The following is a 21,373-nucleotide window of genomic DNA, read 5'->3' on the forward strand; positions in this document are numbered from 1 at the left end:
GTGTGACGTCAACAATTCGTCCACTGGGATGTTCTTTCTGGCTGTGAAACAGTTTCGGTTTCGATGTGCTGTTTTTCCTTTTTAAAAATACATCTAATTGAAATTTCCAAAAACGGTTTTTTGTATTGGAGTCAGGACGTGCCGAGAAATGTAATTCAACCAACAACACAAAATGATGAAAAAATCACCGGAGTTGCCCTTAATAAGGAGAGCACAAGTTATCGAGCTGATGTTAGGTACGCTGTGGCCGGGAGGATAGTCAACAGGGGACCGTTGGTAGTCTCCTTAGCTAGGCTACCAGAAACCTCTTTGATTGTAACATTGCTGTTGCCTGGTACCACATCATATATATGAGGCTCAAATGTATAGGAAGCAATGATAGAAAAGTTCTCAAGATTGGCGAATTCATATTCGAAGAATGCGACGAGAACAAGAAATAAGAATCTTTAATTACAGCGACTGCTGCGTACGAAGGTGTTGTGGATTCATATGTGTAATAGCCTTTGCGCAATGCTTCATGTAAATTTGCACGTCGTCCTGGGGACAATTGCCCCTATACACTTGCCAGCAATGCTGTGGAACTCGATCGCTGGCTCTTCTAGCTCTTCGAAGGAGTCTGCAGGCTGCATAAAGTGAGAAGAAGCAATGCGATCGTTAGTTTTGCCTAGAGAGGCCGGAGATTCAATTCACTACTTAGGCAATATGCAAAAAAGCACGCAATGTTTGCATGAGTTTTCTGTTTAGCGTGCCGCTGAGGCGCCTGTCCATGGCTTGTGCTTCATAGACGATAGCATGCGGCTAGCTTACTAGCCTCATTTTTTGATGTGTAGCCCACATGGCCACACTATCAGGGTGGGCACTGACTCCATTCAGGCGCACGTCTCTCCTCACTCTTTTCGTAGCCTGCAATGGGCGCTCTTTTTAATGGTGCAAAGCTGACTAGACAAACGAGTGCCGAAAATAGATCAGGTGCATGGTTTCCTTGCTTAAACAAAAATGGTGTTAAACTCAAAGGAGCGACATTTGATGGTCTCAGTGAGTAGGGCCAAGAAATCCCAAAAAGCAGTTATTAAAATTTTTTCTGTCTGGTAAATGAATGTGACGCTACTGACTGATGAGATCAAATGAAAAACCTCCTGTGAATTCTAAGGGATTAGAACTATACTGAGGATAACTAGTTCCTTTTGAAAACCTATTTCAATTAAGTTTTTAAAATCTATACTAAAGGGGCATTTGCTCATATTCGTGAACACAAATGAGAAAAGTAAGTGGAAATTGTGTTTTATAGAATTGGGCGAAATATTTGATGTCTTTATACGCAGTGATCAAACTTAGCCATAGTGTGCGAAGAAGGTGGAATACCCCTCTATAGCATATCAGTGAATGCCAGCTTTGGAGTAATGAGGCGCCATTTAATGCTATCTAAGTAAGCAGCCTATTTGTATCCTCCCTATTACAAAACCCAGCGTCTTCCGGTGCGAAACAAGTAAGTTTTTCTCGCTGGTTTCGAGCTGTGTTTACTAGGGACGCTGGAGGTTGTTGTGCCTGGCCAAAGCCGCCCAGAAATTCAGCCGGACGCCAAAATTCTTCGGCGAACGCCTCCTTCACAAACTTTGGATACTTCTCTGCGAAGAACCAGTGCACTGGAGGCGAGCCGTACCAAAGGGAGAGAAGCGACGTGTTTCAACATGAGCTGAACGTCCAGACAGCACGGCGCGCCGTGGCCCTGACGGTGAACCTCTTCTCGCCCCGCGGCATATTTGAAGCTATTCTCTCTGCTGAGGTGTCGGAAGAAATCAAGCGCGTGTTAGACGTTCATTTGAAAAACTACGATTACCTGGAAGAGTCTTTACTGAAAAGACATCGGCTGTCACCAATGGAGCTTGGGGACAGGTATCGGCGTGAGAAAAACTGTACCAAAACGTACTTCGACTTGGCGTATCAATTGAAAGCTGATGTAACCGAATGGCTAAACAGTCAGGAAGACTCGGAGCAAATTGTACTTGCACCGGAGAGTGAGACACAGCTTGGGGAAGCCTCCGAGCAACGCGATAGCAGCAGCGAGCTGATCGAGTCTCGAACAGAAGTGTCTAGGGTTACCTTGGTCGAGCCACTGGCAGCTGAGACGGTTGGAGCCGACTCCATCGGCGAGAAATCCGCAGTGACACCGTCCTGCACGCCGCCTCACATAGCTGTAACCAATCCGACTCCACCAATCGACAGTGGGGAACTGGCTGTAAATGAACCGCCGAACAACTCAGAAGCAGAAGTTCTAAAGCTTGGCGGAGATGTAGTCAGGCTGGGAGACGACAAACTGGCAATGTCCGAGATCAGCGTTGTCGTAGATCATCACTCGCGGAAAAACGAAGTGGCGCTCATGGAAACTGCGCAGCCCACGAGTTTTGAACAGCTGAGGCAGACCCATGACGCGGACGCTGTCGAGAACCACACCTGTGAAGTCGACAGCGAGCGACTAGACAGGAGCCATGTTTCGTGTACTGACGCGCTCAGTTGTATTGGCGAAAACAACCCTAGTGCGAACAACATGGACCTCATGCGATCCGAAGCGCCCCAGCTTTCAGACGACCTTGATCGTGCGCCGGTTAGCGCTGAGCGATGCGGCACACCGGCGGATCAGAGTAACTTGAGTGGCGAGCCTGCAGAGGATATGCCTAGCTCAGGGGCTGGCGTGAGCGAGCCTTGTCCTTGTTCGGACGCGACTGGCAGTGAGTCATGCGCTGCTGGCCGCGATGCAGGCGCGGCGCCGCACTCCGACGATGTCGGCGAAATACTAGCTCCGGTTACCGGCAGCTTGAAAAAGCTGGCACTAAAAGAAAGAAAGCAGAAATTCAAGTGCAGCCGCCGAAAAGAGCGGAAAGGCAGGTGCATGAAAGAATGTTCTCATCGAAAGGTGAGAAAACGCAAACGATCGCGAAAGGAAAAGAAACGGCGATCTCAACGGCACAAATGCACCCGTGCTGAGTAAATGCGCGATTGGTGCGCCAAGCGTAAGGAATGAGACAGATCGTTCAACAAAGCTAGTAACTTCTGCTCGTCTGTTCTTTCACGCACAAAGTGGAAACAAAGGTCTCGTAGAGAAATGGACAGCCGAAGCTGTGGCGGAGGGAGGAGAACCAAACCGCCCGAATACTGCTTCGCGTTCTGCCGCTTGCGGAAGAGAGCAGCACAATGCGAACTCGGATGCTTTGAGTCGTGCATTCGAGACATAGCTACCTTCGACGACCATTTCGTCGCTAATGGTAATGTTGCAGGCAGATCGGGGCAAAATTGAATGACCTCCTTGCTTCCTCAGTTGTGGTTTACGGCCCAAGTGATTTCAAGGAGACTCTTTTAAATTACTGATTATTAATCTTCTTTGCTACTTAATGTACCTTTATTATGCAAAATTGTTGTTTGAACCTTGTGTACTGCGTCCTATACACTTGTCTCTTGTTGTAGTGGGCGCAAAAAGGGGACAACAATTTAGCTAATTGAATTTGAAATTTTGCCTCTGTCTGGTGTTTGACGGGTGACCGAGGGTACTTGCTTGAGATGGGTGTTGCCTGTTGTAGGTCGGTTTCGCAAGCCGCAGAAAAGTCTACCGTTACCAGTGGCGAGTGGCAAGGGCATCGGAGCGACCCGAGCGAAGTTGATCGGCGTGCCCCGGCAACAAGGCTGTCGGCAGAGATCCTGACCTGGCGAGTGGAACCCGAGGCACGTGAGGCTACCTGGCGCCCGGACACTGTACGTGAGCTTGGATGAACCTGGCGAACGAGCGCGCCCGGCATCCGATCCACATGCGAGCGGCTCGTCTTCCCGGCGCATTGTCTGATGGCGGGGGTGCTGTTGTGCCTGGCCAAAGCCGCCCAGAAATTCAGCCGGACGCCAAACTTCTTCGGCGAACGCCTCCTTCACAAACTCTGGATACTTCTCTGCAAAGCACTAGTGCACTGGAGGCGAGCCGTACCAAAGGGAGAGAAGCGATGTATTTCATCATGAGCTGAACGTCCAGACAGTACGGCGCGCCGTGGCCCTGACGGTGAACCCCTTCTCGCCCCGCGGCATATTTGAAGCGAGAGCGCAGCGAGCTCTCCCATTGGCCCTGCGAAAGTGCTGCCGTCGGGTTGGACCATTTTGAGCGAAAACGGTTCTCGGCGACGGAGTCTCAAGTGCTTTCGTTCGAGACTCGGAGTGTGAGTTCGTCACTAGCGTCCATCGGGAGCAGTTCGCCCCCTGACAGTGCGGACGCGGCGGAATCTCCCCGGCCGTCGCTGCGCGAGAACAGTCGCGTACGGCTATGTTAGCTTTCGGCCCCAGAGCCGAAGTCGTTGTTTAAATGCCTGTAAATAGTGTATAAAGCCTTTTCTTCATCTCACCAACGCCGACTTAGATTCATCGCTACCGCCCAGGGAGCTGACAGCCCTCGTTCACGAAACGGGTGACGAGCGCTGCGTTACCAACTCCTTGGCACAACCCTGTTGACGGTGGGCTACTGTGTGATGACCCCACCGGCACAACAAGGTCTGCGAGATTCAGTGGAGCAGTCACGGAAAGACACTGGTTCCACTTGCACGATGGGAGAAAAACTCTAGGATTATCTTTTTGACTCTGAGTGTGTCGATGACAGTAGGAAAAGCGCTGCGTATGCGCTGGGGCCCCACGGGTCCCAGTCCGCAAACTGGGCGGCGAGAAATATGACGCATATGAAAAATAAGGTTCAAGTAAGCGCTTTTTGCTTCGAACTCGTTGCTCGCCTGTATATTAAAAAAAGGTGGTATGTTCGTTTTTCGAGAGTTTCCAAGTTTCGTTAGGTCGTTTCGAGCATTTCGACACAGATTACAATCGGCGCAGCTCTGATAATCTCATGACACACTGCCGATCAACCCATAACTAAACCGCGAATTGAATAATGTGAGCTATCATGAATAAAAAACTTCACAGCTGATCACGAGGGCCTTCTAACACAATGATTACTACCAAAATGTCCACTGCAGACTCAATCGCAGGCTCCAAACAGGGCCTAGGCATTAGCAAGCGTAGTCCGCACCGTGGCCCAGCATAAACTGCAGACAAAATGAATAAAACGAGTAAAAGGTGAGTTTCCCAAGCGATGGGCCCATGAGAAAAAAACAACATACAGTTCATGTAATAGAAAAACATTACGTGTTTCTTAAGCTTTTGCGCTCCTTCTTGCATTGTGTACAAACCAGCTGAGACCTTAGTCATCGCCACATTTCCCGAAAGGTTTACATACAAATAAAATTTAGTCAGCAATAAAATAGTGCTTTGTTGCTGCGCTTCCCGGGTTTGAAGTTTCGTCGCACTTGTTTTCCTTGAAGGTTTGCGCTACAGCTCCGTGTTAAGCGATAATTACGTCCACTGTAGCAAAGCATGACCAAAGAGCCGGCGCTGTTATATTTGCCAGCGCTGTGAAACTGCACATGTAAAATGATTCCAGTGTACAATATAATGCGACTAGGCATCCAGTACGTAAGTTGCATGTCGTGAGAGCAGGTCAATGGTCAAGAAGTACAGCGGCAGCAATGGCATGTAGCCTGAAAAACTTGCAATCCGAACATTATGAATGCATCAATGATATAACGGGAAAATATTTCCAACGCTTCTAGTTCCTTGCATGCATTGGTGATGAAATAAAGGTACTGAGTTCAAAGCCCACCATCGCAGCCAATTGTTTTCTCGAAGTAATTCATTTTTTTTCTCACTTTTTAGCGTTCTTAATGTCCTTGACGTTCTTCGTTACATTTTAGTTTTTTAGTTTCTCTTCGAGGCCTTTTTTTTTTTCGCCTGGGGACCAGTTCCACCTGTCCGGAAGTGTCAGTGTGCCTCGTCCTAGTACGCGCAGTTCCCAGTGTTATACTGGGCCAATAATCAGGTAAGGCGGCTAGCGCTTTGACCCCGCGGCACTGGTTTTTGCAATAGGGTGCACGAGACATCTGAGCGGCGCCATTTTTGGAGGAAGGAATGTGGGAGTAAAAGTGGAAAGAGAGAAAGAGAAGCTGTAGTGAAGGGCTAAGGAGTAATTTCGACCCCCAAGGCATCTTTTCTTGCACTGACATCGCAAAGCACATGGACGACGCTTCGTTTCGCCTCCTTCGAAACGCAGCCGCAAGCGGTTGGTATCAAACTCCAGCACAGTTCGATCCCGACCACCGGCGGCTGCGTTTCGATATCAAAATGTGAATATTGGCAACAATATCCTCTGCTTTGCAATGAAACAGTTTAGTCCCTATTGTTTCCTGAAACATTGAGGCCGCGATAAGTTAGATTGCTGGAAGCGCTGGCTCCTTCAGACGCCCCCTGAAGCTATCACATACTCCTCTTAGAAACAATAATTTTTATCCTCCAAACTCTTATCCTATTCTACGAACTGTTCAGTAAACGAAAATCCGATAGAAAGAAAAACAGAACTACTGCATTCTACTATTGATGTTGCATAGAATAATAAAGCCATATTATATGGCGTCGCAGGATCAGCGAGAAGCGGTGCGTTAACGCATACTAAGTTTGTTTCATAACAGTCATATTTTGCACTTGTGTTGCCGCCTAACTGGAACCAGTGAAAATTACTCTGTAAATTACTCTATAAGGCTGATTTTATGAAATCCAAGAGTGAGCGATGGTGTGGTCCCTGCGTTCAAGCGATATACGAGGCAGCATTGTTCGCTGAAAGGCCAGCTATCGTCAAGTGCCGTATACGTGTTGGTTTAAAAACTGGGCACACCCACAGTAGATGGTGAATGTCGGCTTCAGCATTTTCGTCTTTACATGTCGGATACTCTGGGCGGGGATATAGGTATCGGAAATGAGATCACATCCGAGTGACCGCTGTTCTGAGGGCAACCCCGACCCGGATTCTCGTGATCGTAACTTTCTCTGCACGGGTGAGACCTCGTGGGAGGGATACCGCACACGGAGGGGAAAAAAATTCCAATAGAATTTTAAAAATGCCGAAATGTTGCCTTCAATACGACTGAAAAACTGTCATAACTGAGTAGTTTCCTCGGACATTGTCGTTCATGTTTTACAGCGTTCTCATAAATACATATCAATGAGGGTTTTCTTTCCTTCCGGTGTCGTTTTGCTGTGTTGCCATCTTCATCCTTTTGAAGCGTTGTTTAGCGTTAAACAAGAGCTTCAAGTTTAAGTGCTTCTTAGTCAACTATAGTCTCTTACGGGAAACTAAAGACGCCGTATCTGTCACTTTTCTGCAGGCACCTGAACCGCGCCGTAAGGAAAGGAAGAAAGGTGGTAGTGAACGCGGAAAGAGAGAAAGCCGCGCCATAGTGAAGAACTGTGCAGGAATGTCGACAATCTGGAGATATTGAATGTGCACTTACATGCAGTGGGTTTATATTAGACAAGCTTCAAGATGGACAGAACGAAAAATATTAACACTAAAGTATAGCAGCGGAATTGCAGAGCTTTTAGGAGAAAAAAGACAGCGCCACAACACCATCCTAAACAATTAGAAAACCAACATCTCCCAATAGCACTGTAGGAAACGGGGGTCCTGTGAAATTGGCAGAATACCAAGCTTTCTATAGCAACAAAGGAGACAAAACGAGGGTGACAGCGCTAGTAAAAAGAAATTTGGCAGCTCTGTAGCACGAGATAAGATAGATTCAGAGACATAGACCACGTGTTAGTGGAGGTATTAGCCGGGAGCATCAAAGAGCCGAATATTTTCATACTCAACGTCTACAGCTTGTCAAAGCAGAAAAAGATTCCATTCCGAGCATTAATAAACGGTCTAAAATATATGCGAGGGCCACAGCTATTAATAGTAGGTGACTTCATTGTACAACATCAAGCATGGGGTTAAAGCAGACAACGCCTTAAAGGTAGGACATTATGGCCAGATATTCAGGAACACGGCTTCACACTGAATAACTACCCAGAGAGGCCGACGAGGATAGGAAATAGTGTCAGCAAGGACACGTCTTCGGACGTCACATTTTCAGAGAACATAGAAGGTCTAACCTGGAATTAAACCTAGCCAGCGACCATTATATTATAGTAATTAATTTAGAAGGAGGAAAAAAACTGAAAAATATAGAAAAGCAAAAACACTGAGTGGGAAAAATTTAGAGACTGGAGAACCGCCGAGGAAATTCCACCTATAAACAGCATCGACGAGTGGTGTAACAGGCTTAAACTGAACGTCCAAAAGCACACCAAAATTGTACAGGGGGAGAATGCTATTGAACATGTGGGAAGCCAAGCAGATTCCTGAAAAAAGACTTACGAAACAGAAAAATGAAACAAGTGTCTAGAAAGAGGATAGCGAAGCTTAACAAAGAAATATAAGACCACGCACAAAATCTATGCGATCAAAACTGGGGAGACAGATTCAATCAAATAGAAAACGAAGTGTATATGGCTAATACAACTGCCGAACGGCAAATTTAATGTCATTTCCATCGAATGACGTTTGTTCAAAATCACATTTGTTTGCTTCCACGCGAGAAATATAATGACATCCGATGGAAATAACGTTAGATATCGAATGAGTTTGAGGCACACATTCGAATGCGATCAGTGAGGACTTTTGTTATCTCGACACAAGAGACTCAGTGAGAATATACACCCAAAAGAAGCTACAAAAATGCCGACGGCATTATAATATTACTGTGCATCTGCAATTTCGTAACTAGTCATTAAATTTTGTGAAACATGCCAAAACGCATCGCGAAAAAAAGAAACAAAAAGCTTCAACCCTCGCTACCAGCTAACCAACAACCGTACTCAGCGCGGTCGGCAATGGCCGCGGCTTCTGCAGTCCGTCGGCGCAGACAAAGCGGTTCCCTTTCGTTACCGTGAGAAATTCATGTTAAAATCTGTCGATTGTAAATAATACGCTCTTGGATAAAGGAAACTAAAAAATAACCTTTATTGAGGATCGTTGATACGTAACCAGAGCGAATTTCTGCTTACAGCCCCAGAGCAGCCGCAGCGCCGGTGTAAGCGATGCGCATGCCACTGTCGTGCTGTACGCACGTCTCCGCTGCAAATGTGTTGCCGAAATTACACTTCCGTTTACTGTGAGAAAATTCATGACAAAATTGAAATTATGATTAGGCGGTTCCACGAATGGGCAATTGACTATTTTCAAAGCGCCGTTCGCTGTTGCTTCGATGCGAAACCGTTAAGGCCTGGCATACGGTGCGGCACTTGATGCGATTTGGTCGTCTGCTTTCTTGATGAGGCTGGTGTGCGGCATTTTTCGACGGGCATTTAAGCCGAGCAAACGATCTTGCGAAGACGGAACTCGACGGGGCTGTGGTGCGCTATGCCGTCGGGCGGTACTCTAAGGTTTTACAAAAACGCCGTCGGTCAGTACTCTAGACGCTGCCTATTATACGTGTTGCAGTTGGATTAGTGTGCAACGTGTACATTGTTGAAACAATTCGAGCGCTTTTCACACCCGGGCTCCGACGCGCGCACCTTCATTACCATCTCCTAAACAAACTCCACCGGCGCAGTCGCTAATTTCGAAATGGATAGTCGTAATCAACAAGTGGGTACAAGCCATGCGAAACATGAATAAGAATTTAAAGTCTGCTTTCGTTCACAGCACTCATCATTTCCGCAACCTATTTAGGGCGCACCAAACTTTTGCGTATCCATCGCAATTGCAATAATTTGCAAATGAAATTAGGGGTGATCGTGTAGCAGCGCGTCGAAAAAATGACATTAATCTGAACAAATGTCATTCGGTGGGAATGGCATTAATTTTCTCGTGTGGTATGGGTATAAGACGTGGAGCATAATGCGATACCTGCTAGACCCCGAGAAACTAAAACGCAAATTTCCATTAACTTGATAAAGGCTAGACACCATCATGGAGGCAGCGATGATGACTTCGTTAAAGAACATAAAGACAAATACATCGGAGCAGTGAGGAAAGATAAATGAAAAACTACAAAGGACACCAAAAATAGCGACTGTATGCCCCCATAACTGTAACTGAAGTGGTGGCAGAAATCTGTAGACTAAAGGCAAAATCGGCCCCAGGGCCGGAAGCGATAACAAACAAGATACTGAGAAACTTGGATAATAACTCGATAGTGCAGCTAACTAATTTCATGCTAAGATGCTGGAAAACAAAGGAAATACCAGAGCAATGAAAATTAGCTGAGATAGTGCTAATACCCACACCCGGAAAACCTCCAGCCATCGATAATGTGAGACCAATGTCACTTCATGTGTAGGTAAACTATTCGAACATGTGGTTAAGAGAAGCCTGATAGGATGTATTGAGGAGAATGAGTTATGGCCCCTGGAGGTCATAGGGTTCTGACGATATCTTAGTACTCAAAATATTATACTCAGATTACGCCATTAGATAATAAAATCAAGATAAAAAAATGGTAAAGCTATCTTAGGATTGGACCTGAAGAAGGCATTTGACAGTGTGAAACACGATGCTATTCTACAGGGCCTCACGGAACTAAATGTAGGGGATGGATTGTATGAATATAGAAGAAACTTTCTAACGAACAGGAAAGGAAGAATAAGATACCAGGGGATAGAGTCTAAGATATTCGAGCTCGGCACCAAGGGCACACGACTTCGAGCGCTGCTACCGCTCGCATTTTTCAACATAGCCATGCGTGAACTTCGAGAAGAGCTGAGAAAATATAAGACATAACATTCAGCCTCTATGCGGATGACTTAACCTGTTGAATAAACAAAGGTAGCGATGGTGAAATCGAGCACAATTTGCAAGAGGCGGCTAACGTACAGCACTACACAATATGCAAAATAGAGAGGGAAATGCTCTTCAGAAAAATCTGAGTTGTTTATATACAATCCGAAACACGTATTGCAAAAAGAACAAGTAGACGTAAATATAGAGGTGGAGGGACATGAGGTTTCGAAAATTGAGGGAATGAGGGGTTTAGGAATGGTCCAACAAACAAACAGATACAACGAAGAAACGATAAACTGGAAGGAAAGGTCATACAAACGTCAAAATTATATAAAGACAATAGCCAATAAAAAAGGAGGCCTTAAGAAAAGTAACCTATTAAGGCTCATACAAGCTTTCGTAATAAGCAGGGTCGGGTTCGCCATGCCATAGTTAGACATGAAAAAGGCCGAACACGATAGAATAAATAGCATGAATAGAAAATGCATTAAAAGAGCACTACACCTACAGGTAAGTACCTCCATGTACAGGCTAATGATGCTGGGAATACACAACACATTAGATGAAATAATAGAGGCAACACTAGCTACACAACAAAAAAGGCTAGAGAAAACTAAGCATCGAAGGAACATACTGAGGGAAATAGGTACACAACCGAAGGAATACTGGGACAACACAGAGGAAATGTGAGGGGAGGGCCAGAAACGGATCCTTATCCCCCCATTACCAAACACCATGCACACTGAACATTAAGAGCAAAGACGACAGGAAAGGGCAGAAACACAGACACAGAGATTCGAGGCAGAAAATGCAGGTAGAATTTCATATGTGGACGCTTGCATACTGCGGCCAAGGAAATAATTGTGCAGTCGTAATTAATTGCAAGCGAGAAATGTTTACAGCAATTTCTATAAAAACAAGATCAATACAGACAGCGGAATAGCCTCCACTAGCACTGCCTCTTGCTCAGACCAAGGCAAAATAGATAGTGACAGCAAAAACGCAATCGGGAGCTACACCGCAGGACTCACAGCGACGATAGCGGGTAGAATCCTCGATCAAAGGCGAATAGAAAGAGACGACACCCTTGTTTGGGCGCCAGCTCACACAAGCGTGGCCGGAAACGAGGCGGCACACAAATTAGCCTGAGATATCCCACGTCGAGCTATAGGAGAACCACCGGAGCAAAGCCAACAAGAGGACCTGATTAACTATGGCGAAATAACAATGAACTACAGACTGAACACGAGAGTCCTACCACCACCAGATCCCACGTTAGGCAAAGAGGAAGGAGTGTGATGGAGAAAGCTGCAGACAAATACATAACCGAACCCAATTGTTACAACCATATATGGCCGGAAATATAGGATTATTCAAGTAATGAATCTTACTCTTATCTGTTGAAGGGTTACTTAGGTGGCAGGAATTTAATCTGCCACAAATTATGACTGCAGATATTAAGCAATTTATTACATAAATTTTTCTCAAGTTCAAGGCATTGATTTGAAACGAGTAAATGCAGTCTCAGTCAGGTGAAACTGCAGTTAGAAAACACGTGGCATTTCCTCAGTTTTCTATTCTTGCGCCAATTTTCATGTCAACCGCTTCCTCTCTATGCGTCAAAGACTAATAAACTCACCTCTTCCAGACTCCCTCAGATTATACACAAAGATGAAGCATCCACTAGGCACGTGAGCATACATAACCTTAAAGGGAATGTATGGACCACCTGAGAAAAAAAGATGAAACAATATATCTAGTTTATGTCACATTACTTGTTGGGCTTCATCACGCATTTTAAAAAGGTTCATTTTATCTAACATAAGCTGCAAACATAATAACATGCACTATCTGGTTTAAGTACAGGTTATTCAAAACAAGAACATTTGGGAACACCCGTTCTGTTATTTTCGTTTATACACCAGAGGGGCTATAATGCTTGGCCTCCCTAATCACTATCTCAGACTGGCTAAACGAGTTGCAGCCCCTTTTTGTAAGGAGACTTGCAGGTTGTTTTAATTATATATGATTCTCACTATAGGAGAACTTCAGTTTCATAGAATACGGGATAATGGTGCATTCTGGCTGTGAGCAAGAAAATACGACCGTACAAATAAACCCGTGAACAGTCCTCATGGGATACCATGAATCAAGAGCACTCCACAAAGTTTCACAATAATTTTATAGGATAAATGTAGTCTCATTGGTTTCATGTTGCATCTAGCTCAAGCGCTTAGGTTGTGTGGTCTGAACGGAAATTATGTGCGGAGAGTTGCAGGCTGCTCAGGACGACCACAAAAAAGCAAAAGTTGCCCTTATGTATGGTATAGTCATTTCAGCGCAGTTCAGGTTAGCGCGAGAAACAAAGCCATGAATTCCTTAAACCATCTAAACATGCTTGTAATCTTCATACAAATCTAAAAACGTAATTAGGTACAACGTTTAACACAAGGATAGGGTGAAAAAAAAGCGGGCACAATAGTATACAGACGGTCTGGTGTGGTCAGCCCCAATAAGACAAATGTATCTCCCGCATCGGCATTAATTATGTCATCGCATTCGGGCTAGAGCTATTTTGCTCCTTAAAAGCCGCGCATCCAGATCACATCAGCTCTTGTAACAATTCTGACGTGCGCAAATAAAATTCAGGCGTCAAAGTTGTATCTGCCGCACCGGCATTGAATCTATCGCCGCATTTCGGCTAGCTATTTGCTCTTTACAACCCAGTCGAAAAAAAATCTACAGAACTGTGTAAAAAATACAACAAAATATTCTGCAGTTCTATCGTAGTTGTCAATATTTTCTGTAGATCTGTAGTTTTTCTGTAGTGGATTTCTGTTGTCTGTAGTTCTGGAGCACTTTTCTGTTGTAACTATAGAAATTTCTAATGTAGCTACAGAACCTTGTGTTGTCACAACAGATTTGACGTCAAAAAACGCACAGAAATACTTTCGTAACAACAAAACATTTTCTTTAGTTTTTTTCCGACTCGGAAGCAGCGCGTCAAGGTTACATCACCTCTAATTGTTAACAGTTCGGACGTGCTTCTTTAACATGCGGACGTGGGAGTATTATCTGCCGCATCGGCATTGAATTTTTCTACACATTTGGGCTAGAGCTATTTTGCCCCTTACTAGCCCCGCATCCAGATTGCATCAGATCTTATTGGTAACAATTCTGACGTCGGCATTTAAAATGCACACGAATTTTCAATGACGTTTAAGTAGGCGTTACACGTCAAATTGAAACATTAACATGTAACGCCGAATGTGTACCATAACCCGGTATTTTCTGATCAACGAGCAGTCATCATAGCCTTAACCTATGCCATACTTCTCCCGTGCTATTACTTTGAAATTCAGCTTTTTCCTTCGGACGATTTAAATTGGAACACCGTTCCTGCCACAACGCGGTCTCTTCCCCTGTGCATATTTTTATCAGGCAGAAATGCCCCAAAATGGTTTTTGTGCATACTATGCATTCGTTCATTCTGTCTCAATTTTTTCAGTGTCTGTGTCATATTATATCCTATGTAGTGGTATACATGTTAATTAGGTAGTGTTGTAACTTCCTCTTTTGTCTGCATTTTCCTTAACACCATTCCTGCTGTAGCCACAGCAAGGGCTGCAGTAAAACAAATAAATTAATAAGTAAAGCCAAACATGATGCTTGGAGTGCTTTATTCAATGAATGTTTTGATTTATTTTTTTTCTGTTGATCCGACTCCGCTTTTAGAGTGTGCATTGGAGAAACTAAGCCGATTCTTTTTCACAACTCAGGACGTATTTCCATACATATCTTTTTAACTTTATACAGTTTTACTTGAAATATACATTTATCTCGTTTGACCACAGGTTCTTTTCTGAAGAAATCAGGTATATGAACTGAGTCCTGTGTGGGAACGGTTTTACGCCACATCTTTTTATCCCATATTGACAAAGCTTTGCATCAGAATTTACCCAGTGACAAGGTTTTGGAAGTATTCAAATTTGTCCATGATTTCATGATTGTTTTAACCAAAGAATATCTCTGCAACCTAATGACAAATGTGGACTGCATTTTATCTCCCTTTACAGAGCATAGAAGTTGTCTAGATTTTGCAGATGAATTGTCAGAATTCTTTAGTTTTTAGATCTGAAGCTAGAGTTATTTGGTGACAATGTCTATTCATCCTATTCCCCCTTGCAAAGAAGCAGCTACTACATTTCGACTCGTTTCATTCAAGACATGTGAAAAGATGGATCACTTTGCTTTGCCTCGATTCGGCGCCCAGAACGTCATGCCCTTACAAAATTCGGGACAGTTTTAATCACCAAATGGCTAGGCTCTCTGCCGCCGGACTCCCCGTTCGATCGTGACAGCGGGGGTTGAAAGCATGTTAACCAAGACAAAGAATTGAACTGATATAGCTAGGCCAGGGTTCGTAAGATCAGTGTTTGCACCAAACGTTCATCAAGTGGCTCACAATTTGAAAAAAATTGCCAACCGCCATGGAGTACAGCTCATATTCTGGGTGGCCTTTGCTCCCTTTCGATAAATGGGAAGAACAACGAACGAGGCTGCAAGGCATAGGGACCTGTGTGAAATATGCCGAAGGATAGTCCACGAAATCTCCTTGTCTGCGGCTGCACAACGTAGGTAAGACTGGCCGGTGCGTCAAAGAGTGAACGAGGGAACATGAGAAAAATGTAGAATAGATGAGAAAAGGCAGATATCTACCTAAACACAATAACAATTGCCTGTCTCGCATTCGCGAGCGATACTTTGCTAACGTACACATTCTTTGCAAAAGCAGACACTACAATTAGAAGGCAATTAAAGCATTTGTAATAAAGATAGGCAACGTATGTATAAGCGACGCATCAATCTCGTTCTGTAACAATGCAAAGAAATTTCTGGAGGTTACATTACCTTCTTCCGGATCTTTCGGTGACATTTCTGTGCATGTGAGCACTGGGTTATAGTCCCAGTTTTCAGATGATCAGGCCGAACACAATTCTTATCGAACAAGTGATCAAGAGCTATTGTATGCGATTCGCGAAAGTGGCTTTTTATAGAATTCAGTACCAGGCATGCTCTTTCAATGCCTTCGAGAACATATTCGCGGAGGCTGTTATGCTGGTGAATAGAATTGCCGCATATCACAACGTTGCCCAAACAACAAAATTTTCCACTTATGTCAGCGCAAAACGCTGTCCTGGAATCGTAGAATCAGGGCATCATATAATGTGTCTTTTTTGCGCCGTTAAATGTATTTAACAATGAATAAAAAACAACTTCTCCAACATCAAGTAATCGTAGACTATGGGACCCGTAGAGTGGGTCGTTTGTGTGCATCGACTACGTGTTTCATTGCAAACTGAATCTGTTCTGCCGTTAACAACACATGCCGTGTTAGGACGGTCGAATTTCGCATCAGGATTGGCTTGGTGCCCGTTGAAGGAAGTGCGCTTTGCCATGCTGCGCTGCCTACGTGGGGCCATGTTAAAAGGATTAGCAAGATCATCAGGTCTCAGCTTTGGCCCCACTATCGCCTCGTTTATGATATGTGGCGCGTTGTTTGATTTTCAGAAAAATCTCGCACGGGGTGCTTAAAACACCCTTCGTTCCATCACCAAGTCAGTTTCTAAGGCGTAGGCAGCGAACGCGCTGGTTAGATGGCATCCTTGAGGCGCTGCAGATGAAGTTATATGATGTTAGGAAGATAGTGAGAGGTCCGGAAAACATGGCGGGATATGGTCCATAGAATCACGAAGAGTCGGGCACGACTGAACGACTGAACTGAACTCAGGCTGTTAAACGACAAGACAGCTGATCACAGTGCAATGGTGCTGGTTAAAGACGGTGAACAAAACGAATGTGATGACCGGCAACAGTGACTCGGACTCTACACAGCCAATGAGAGTAGCACTACTACCATCGGCAACGCGAATGGTTGGCGAAGCGGCAGGGGTCTGTACTTTTTTGAGGCCATAGTGGAAGTATCGGTCAGGGTAGCGGAATGGTGAGTGTGGTAAGGACCAGCGGCTTCGGAAGTGGATATAGATGTGGCCTACACAGAACCACATGAAACAAAGAGGAAGATCATCAGGGCAGTAACACTCATCAACATTGGCTTGAGCTCAGGTATTCCATGGTGCGGCTAGAGGGGGCGCCCATGTTGGCAATCTCCTGGCGGGAGACGATTTGAATAAGGTATATGGTAGCAAGGTGGATGTCCCACAAGGGCGAAAGGGCTTCCAGCTCAGGGAGGGCTTCCAGTTCAGGGCGCGCAGTACTGCTTAAGTTCTCAGGAAGTGAATGCTGCCGTAAAGTGGGTTCAGACGGGAGGACCGGAGCGCGGACGGTCCGCGCGTGTCAGCGCTACCCGCGCCCCACGTGACGCCGGCGTCACTGCTCTGGGCGACGCCGAGACAACGGCGTGGCGGTCCAGGGCCCCGGATCGCAGAGCGGACTGAATATGCCGAGGGCCTTTTTCAGTCAGCGCGGACCGAGATTGTTTTTGCTCTTTTTGTTTTATCGTTGCTACCTCCGCGTTGCTACGCCCGCGCTTTTCGTCTCGTATTCATTTCGAGCGGGGTATGTTTTGTGCATGCGCTGCGTCGTTCGCTCTGTGTTTGCAGCAGTGCATCGTTTTTTGTGTGTTTGTGCTTGTGGACGTGCCAGAGTTGTAGCTTTACTCGGTTTCTAGTACTTATATTGGGCGAAGTAGCGAGAAAAGCGCTCAGTGATGAAGCGACAGCCAAGTTTTAGCGATCGTAGGGCCCACCCACCCACCGATATGCCCTACGATATGCAAAGTTGAAGATGCTTGCAATAAAGAATGCTTGCAATAGATAAACGCATTTCACTTCCTCGTCGTCCTCGCACACTTCACGTAAAACAGCCAGAGCAGCGAGACGACGGTTTCGCTCGGCGTCCATGTTGAAACTCTCGGCAGAAAGGTTTTCGGCAGCGCGCACGAGCAACGGGGGAGGAGGTACACGCGGATGGTCCGCTGGTTTCCTGTGAATGCTCGAATGCCGGAGGGGCACGCGGACGCGTGGTCACGTGGCACCAGACCCGTGCTGACGCGCCCGGATCGTCCGCGCTCTGGAACTTTTGTCTGAACCCACCTTTACGGACGGCAGAAACTCGCAGGAGGAGAAGCGGTGGTATTGGGGAGCCGGTCAAAGCGATGAGAATGGTATCAGTGCTTGGTCTGCTAGAGTCGTCGACACACCTGCACAACAGAGTAAACTGTAGAACACTCGATACAGAGCAGAGGGTTAAAGGTATCTTCGTGAATAGATTTCAGGATGTGCCCAAGTTTTCAGCTCCGCTCATGTTCATATAAACATTACTTTAGAGTGCCGAAACGTATTGGATGTAAATTATGTAGGATTAGGTAGCTGTCTGGGAACGTACGGCAAGTCCTCTTTTGATGGAGAGTTGAAGGCCAATGGTCTTTCCGAGGAGGACTCAGTTTATTCGTTCGCAAAAATCCCAGTACGGAATTTCTTCTTCGTGGATTCCGAACCACATGCATGAGGTGCAGGTAAGATAAAAAATCACATTGGAAAGCATCAGAGTGGCGTCCTAATTGTGCTGGCTAACACGCTCATATCGCGAGCGCCAGTACTCCACATCCACCTCATTTGTGCCGCAGAAAGGTCCAGGGCACAGGGCTTGGTCAAGATTTCAGTTGGCGTTGCAGACGTGGCTGGAGCAGCGTCAATAGTCAACACGACCGTTCCGAAGTGACGACCGATGTGGTGGTTCAGAGCATAATTAGCGCCAACCCGCGATCTTATCAAAGATATCATGGGGAAGTATCTATTGAGACCTGTGCTGCTTAGGGCAGAACTCAGTGCAAAGACTTCATGTGTGTTGCAGCATCCATACTGTCAGCGTCGTTGCCTTCGAGACCACCACTTCGTCGTTAGCGCATTCCCCGGTAGCAATATGAAAGGCAGGTTTCATGAAATCAATCCTATTTTATGTCTGTTGTATAATTTGGGTAGCATGGATGCAGGAGAATGCCTACGGAGTTTAATGTACGTGGTCCAAATTTTACCATTTGCTGATAGCGCGAAAGATTTACAAGCAACGGCATCCGCGGAGATGAAAGAGATGCAACAGTCTTCGCCTATCACTTCCGTCGGTTCTGTTGTTGTTTACCGGCTTTTAATTATAAATGACTTACCAAACAAAAAAGTGAGTTGCTAAGATTTGCGAGATAGAAATATATCAGGTTGTGAATAAATGAAGTACAATTGCATAAAAAATATTTGGCCACCAGACAGGAGGGGAATAGAAATATTAGAATAATGAGCATTGTGTACTATGTGGTACAAGTGGTATTAGGTACAAAAATGTATTTAAAAATCAATATGGCTCCTGGGCTTACTTTCTTGAACACATTTTTGATAATAAAGAGAAGTGTCTATTTCAAATTGAAATGATTCGGAGAGTTGGGGAAGAATACGAAACGTGGGCCGATGGCTCGTGTAGGAAAGTGGCAGTAGAAGGGGTCCTGGGCTAGATATATTTTGAAGCATGAGAATCTCAGAGCAAGGTACTTACAACTGTGGATATACCTTTTCAGGAACTTGGACAATAAGGGTGAACGTTTAAAATTATTCAGACATTAAAACCAGCGTGCATTGGTTGACAGTGGAGAAAAAGGAGCAGTGAACTGACCACTGTGCCTGAAACTAGGGTGGAGATAAAAAGAGAAAACTTAAATGACTCAAGGAATCGAACCTGAATTTAGATCAGTAAAGAAACATGAAAAAAGCTGATTACAATGAGGCGTGCAAAAATATACTGTAGTAAAGGAGACATTTGTACATTTGGGCTACTTGGTATGGTGACATGATGAACTAACAGCGTTAAAAACGGGGACGAAGAGCGTAGAGCTAAAATGCAAACAGTTGCGAGTCAGTGCTCGTCCTGTTTGACTCTATGCTCCTGGTCCCTGCCTTCAGCGCTGTTTCTTCATCATCGCGTACAAGAAGCTTAAGAGGCAGCGGAGTGTCTTTTAAACCACGATCAAGAAACTTTAAACAAAAGAAACTACGAAGTCAAGTTAAGCAAAATAGATAAAGCGAGTTACATGTATATCGGATGCATTGAACCATATCATTATCAATTGATAACAAAGAAAACGGCAACCTATTTGCTGTAAAACGTAGGAAGTAATGTTTAAGCGATTGTCGTATAAACAGCAGATCGTTGAAAGAACGATGAAAAAAAAAACAGAAAAACATCTCATTTATGCACAGGTATAGTCAACAATTAGAGCCACTAAAGTAGTATGGTTGCCAAAACTCGTAATGGAAAGGCTCAGAATTGTGGCGAATTTGACCAAACTGTGTATATGGGACGTTATTTTTTCCATAACGCCATTCAAATCTCATACCCATCCTTCCATATAACCTTTCTTTCATTCATCCATCTATCCTTCCACCTATCTATTCATCCCTCCACCCACGCACTAATCCATCCACCCACCGACCATATTATCAGTCTATCTAAATGTTCATCCGACCACGCACCAAAGACCGATAGAAGCGCAAAATCTAATCACTTGTGAAGATTTAAGCTGTGCGCATTTTGACAACGCTGAGGATATCATTACTTTGGATAATGCTAGAATGTAGCGCAGGCTTACCCTCCATAGTCTGATATATAATTACGTTGCTATGACGATGGAGCGCAGTTATTGATGTAGTCAAGGTTGTAGCAAAGGACATGCTGCAAGTTGCAAAACAAGATTAGAAGTTAAAAATATCCAAGCAAAAACGTCATACAAAGGGATCTGGGCAGACCTTACATTGCATGAGGAGCGAACGGCTCCGTATAGTAGACCTGATACCGGAACGCATTTATCCCAGCTGGCCCAATCTTTCTCAGTCCCTGGCATGGCGTTGCCGGGTGCAGAATCGGGCCTGATGTCTGCCTGAGTACGATAAGCCCATCGTTCAAATCGGTCACCTGGAAATAAGAACTGCATAAATATATCATAACAGCCTACTCCTTTAGGTATTTCATTTTGTCTGAAATTGGGGATTACATTCTTTGGCTACAATTGTAGTTGTAAACACATATTCCGCTGATCAATTGTAAAGGGTTCGCAATGAGGAAGCAAAAACGATAAAAAGAATACGTTAGTTTTTTAATAAACGCTTCCCTCTAAAAACAAAAGAAACTGAATAGCAGCTAGGAAATACATTTCAGTTGTCACCTGTCTGACCTACATGAGGTAGATATGACCTCCATATTGCCGCGAGAATATATTGAGGTTCTTCTTAAATGTAGTGACTGCAGCCTTCGGCCGACGGCATTGCGGGATAGGAATATATTTTGCAATGTAAAGATTACCGCAATTGATACAGTGTTCTATAAAAATGTTTTTCAGCCGCATGTGTTTAGGCTCGCTAAATAGCCCGAATAAAGAACCTGTACGGTGTTTAAATGCTATACCATTCGCTAGGCACACCTCCTATCCTAGCTTTTTCTCACTCGTAGCTGTGTTTGCTCTCGCCGTTGCTCGCTGTTGCAGAGAAAGCCGCGAAGAGGTCCGCTGGCAATAGCGCCAAATAGCGGGGTGTCCTTTGCTTCGTAAGTAGCACTTTCTCTCGCCGATGGCACTGCATAGTAAGACAGATGTCGACCGGACCATCGCAGCGCTCGACCGCGTTCACAGACTTGTGATAG

At 45.0% G+C, this 21,373-nt stretch overlaps 1 long non-coding RNA gene across 1 annotated transcript; it reads right to left on the reverse strand.

The window, feature by feature from the left end:
* Nucleotides 1–426: 426 nt before the first annotated feature.
* On the reverse strand, nucleotides 427–20,657 carry LOC146173892 (uncharacterized). The gene is made up of 3 exons (XR_014702073.1): nucleotides 20,490–20,657; nucleotides 20,328–20,410; nucleotides 427–623 (listed from the first exon to the last, which is right to left on the reverse strand). It is a non-coding gene; the product is annotated as an uncharacterized LOC146173892 (long non-coding RNA).
* Between the last annotated feature and the right edge of the window lie 716 nt (nucleotides 20,658–21,373).

The sequence above is a fragment of the Amblyomma maculatum genome, chromosome 11 (assembly GCF_055883805.1).
Source record: "Amblyomma maculatum isolate TAMU_Amacu chromosome 11, ASM5588380v1, whole genome shotgun sequence".
NCBI classification, from domain to species: Eukaryota; Metazoa; Arthropoda; class Arachnida; order Ixodida; family Ixodidae; genus Amblyomma; species Amblyomma maculatum.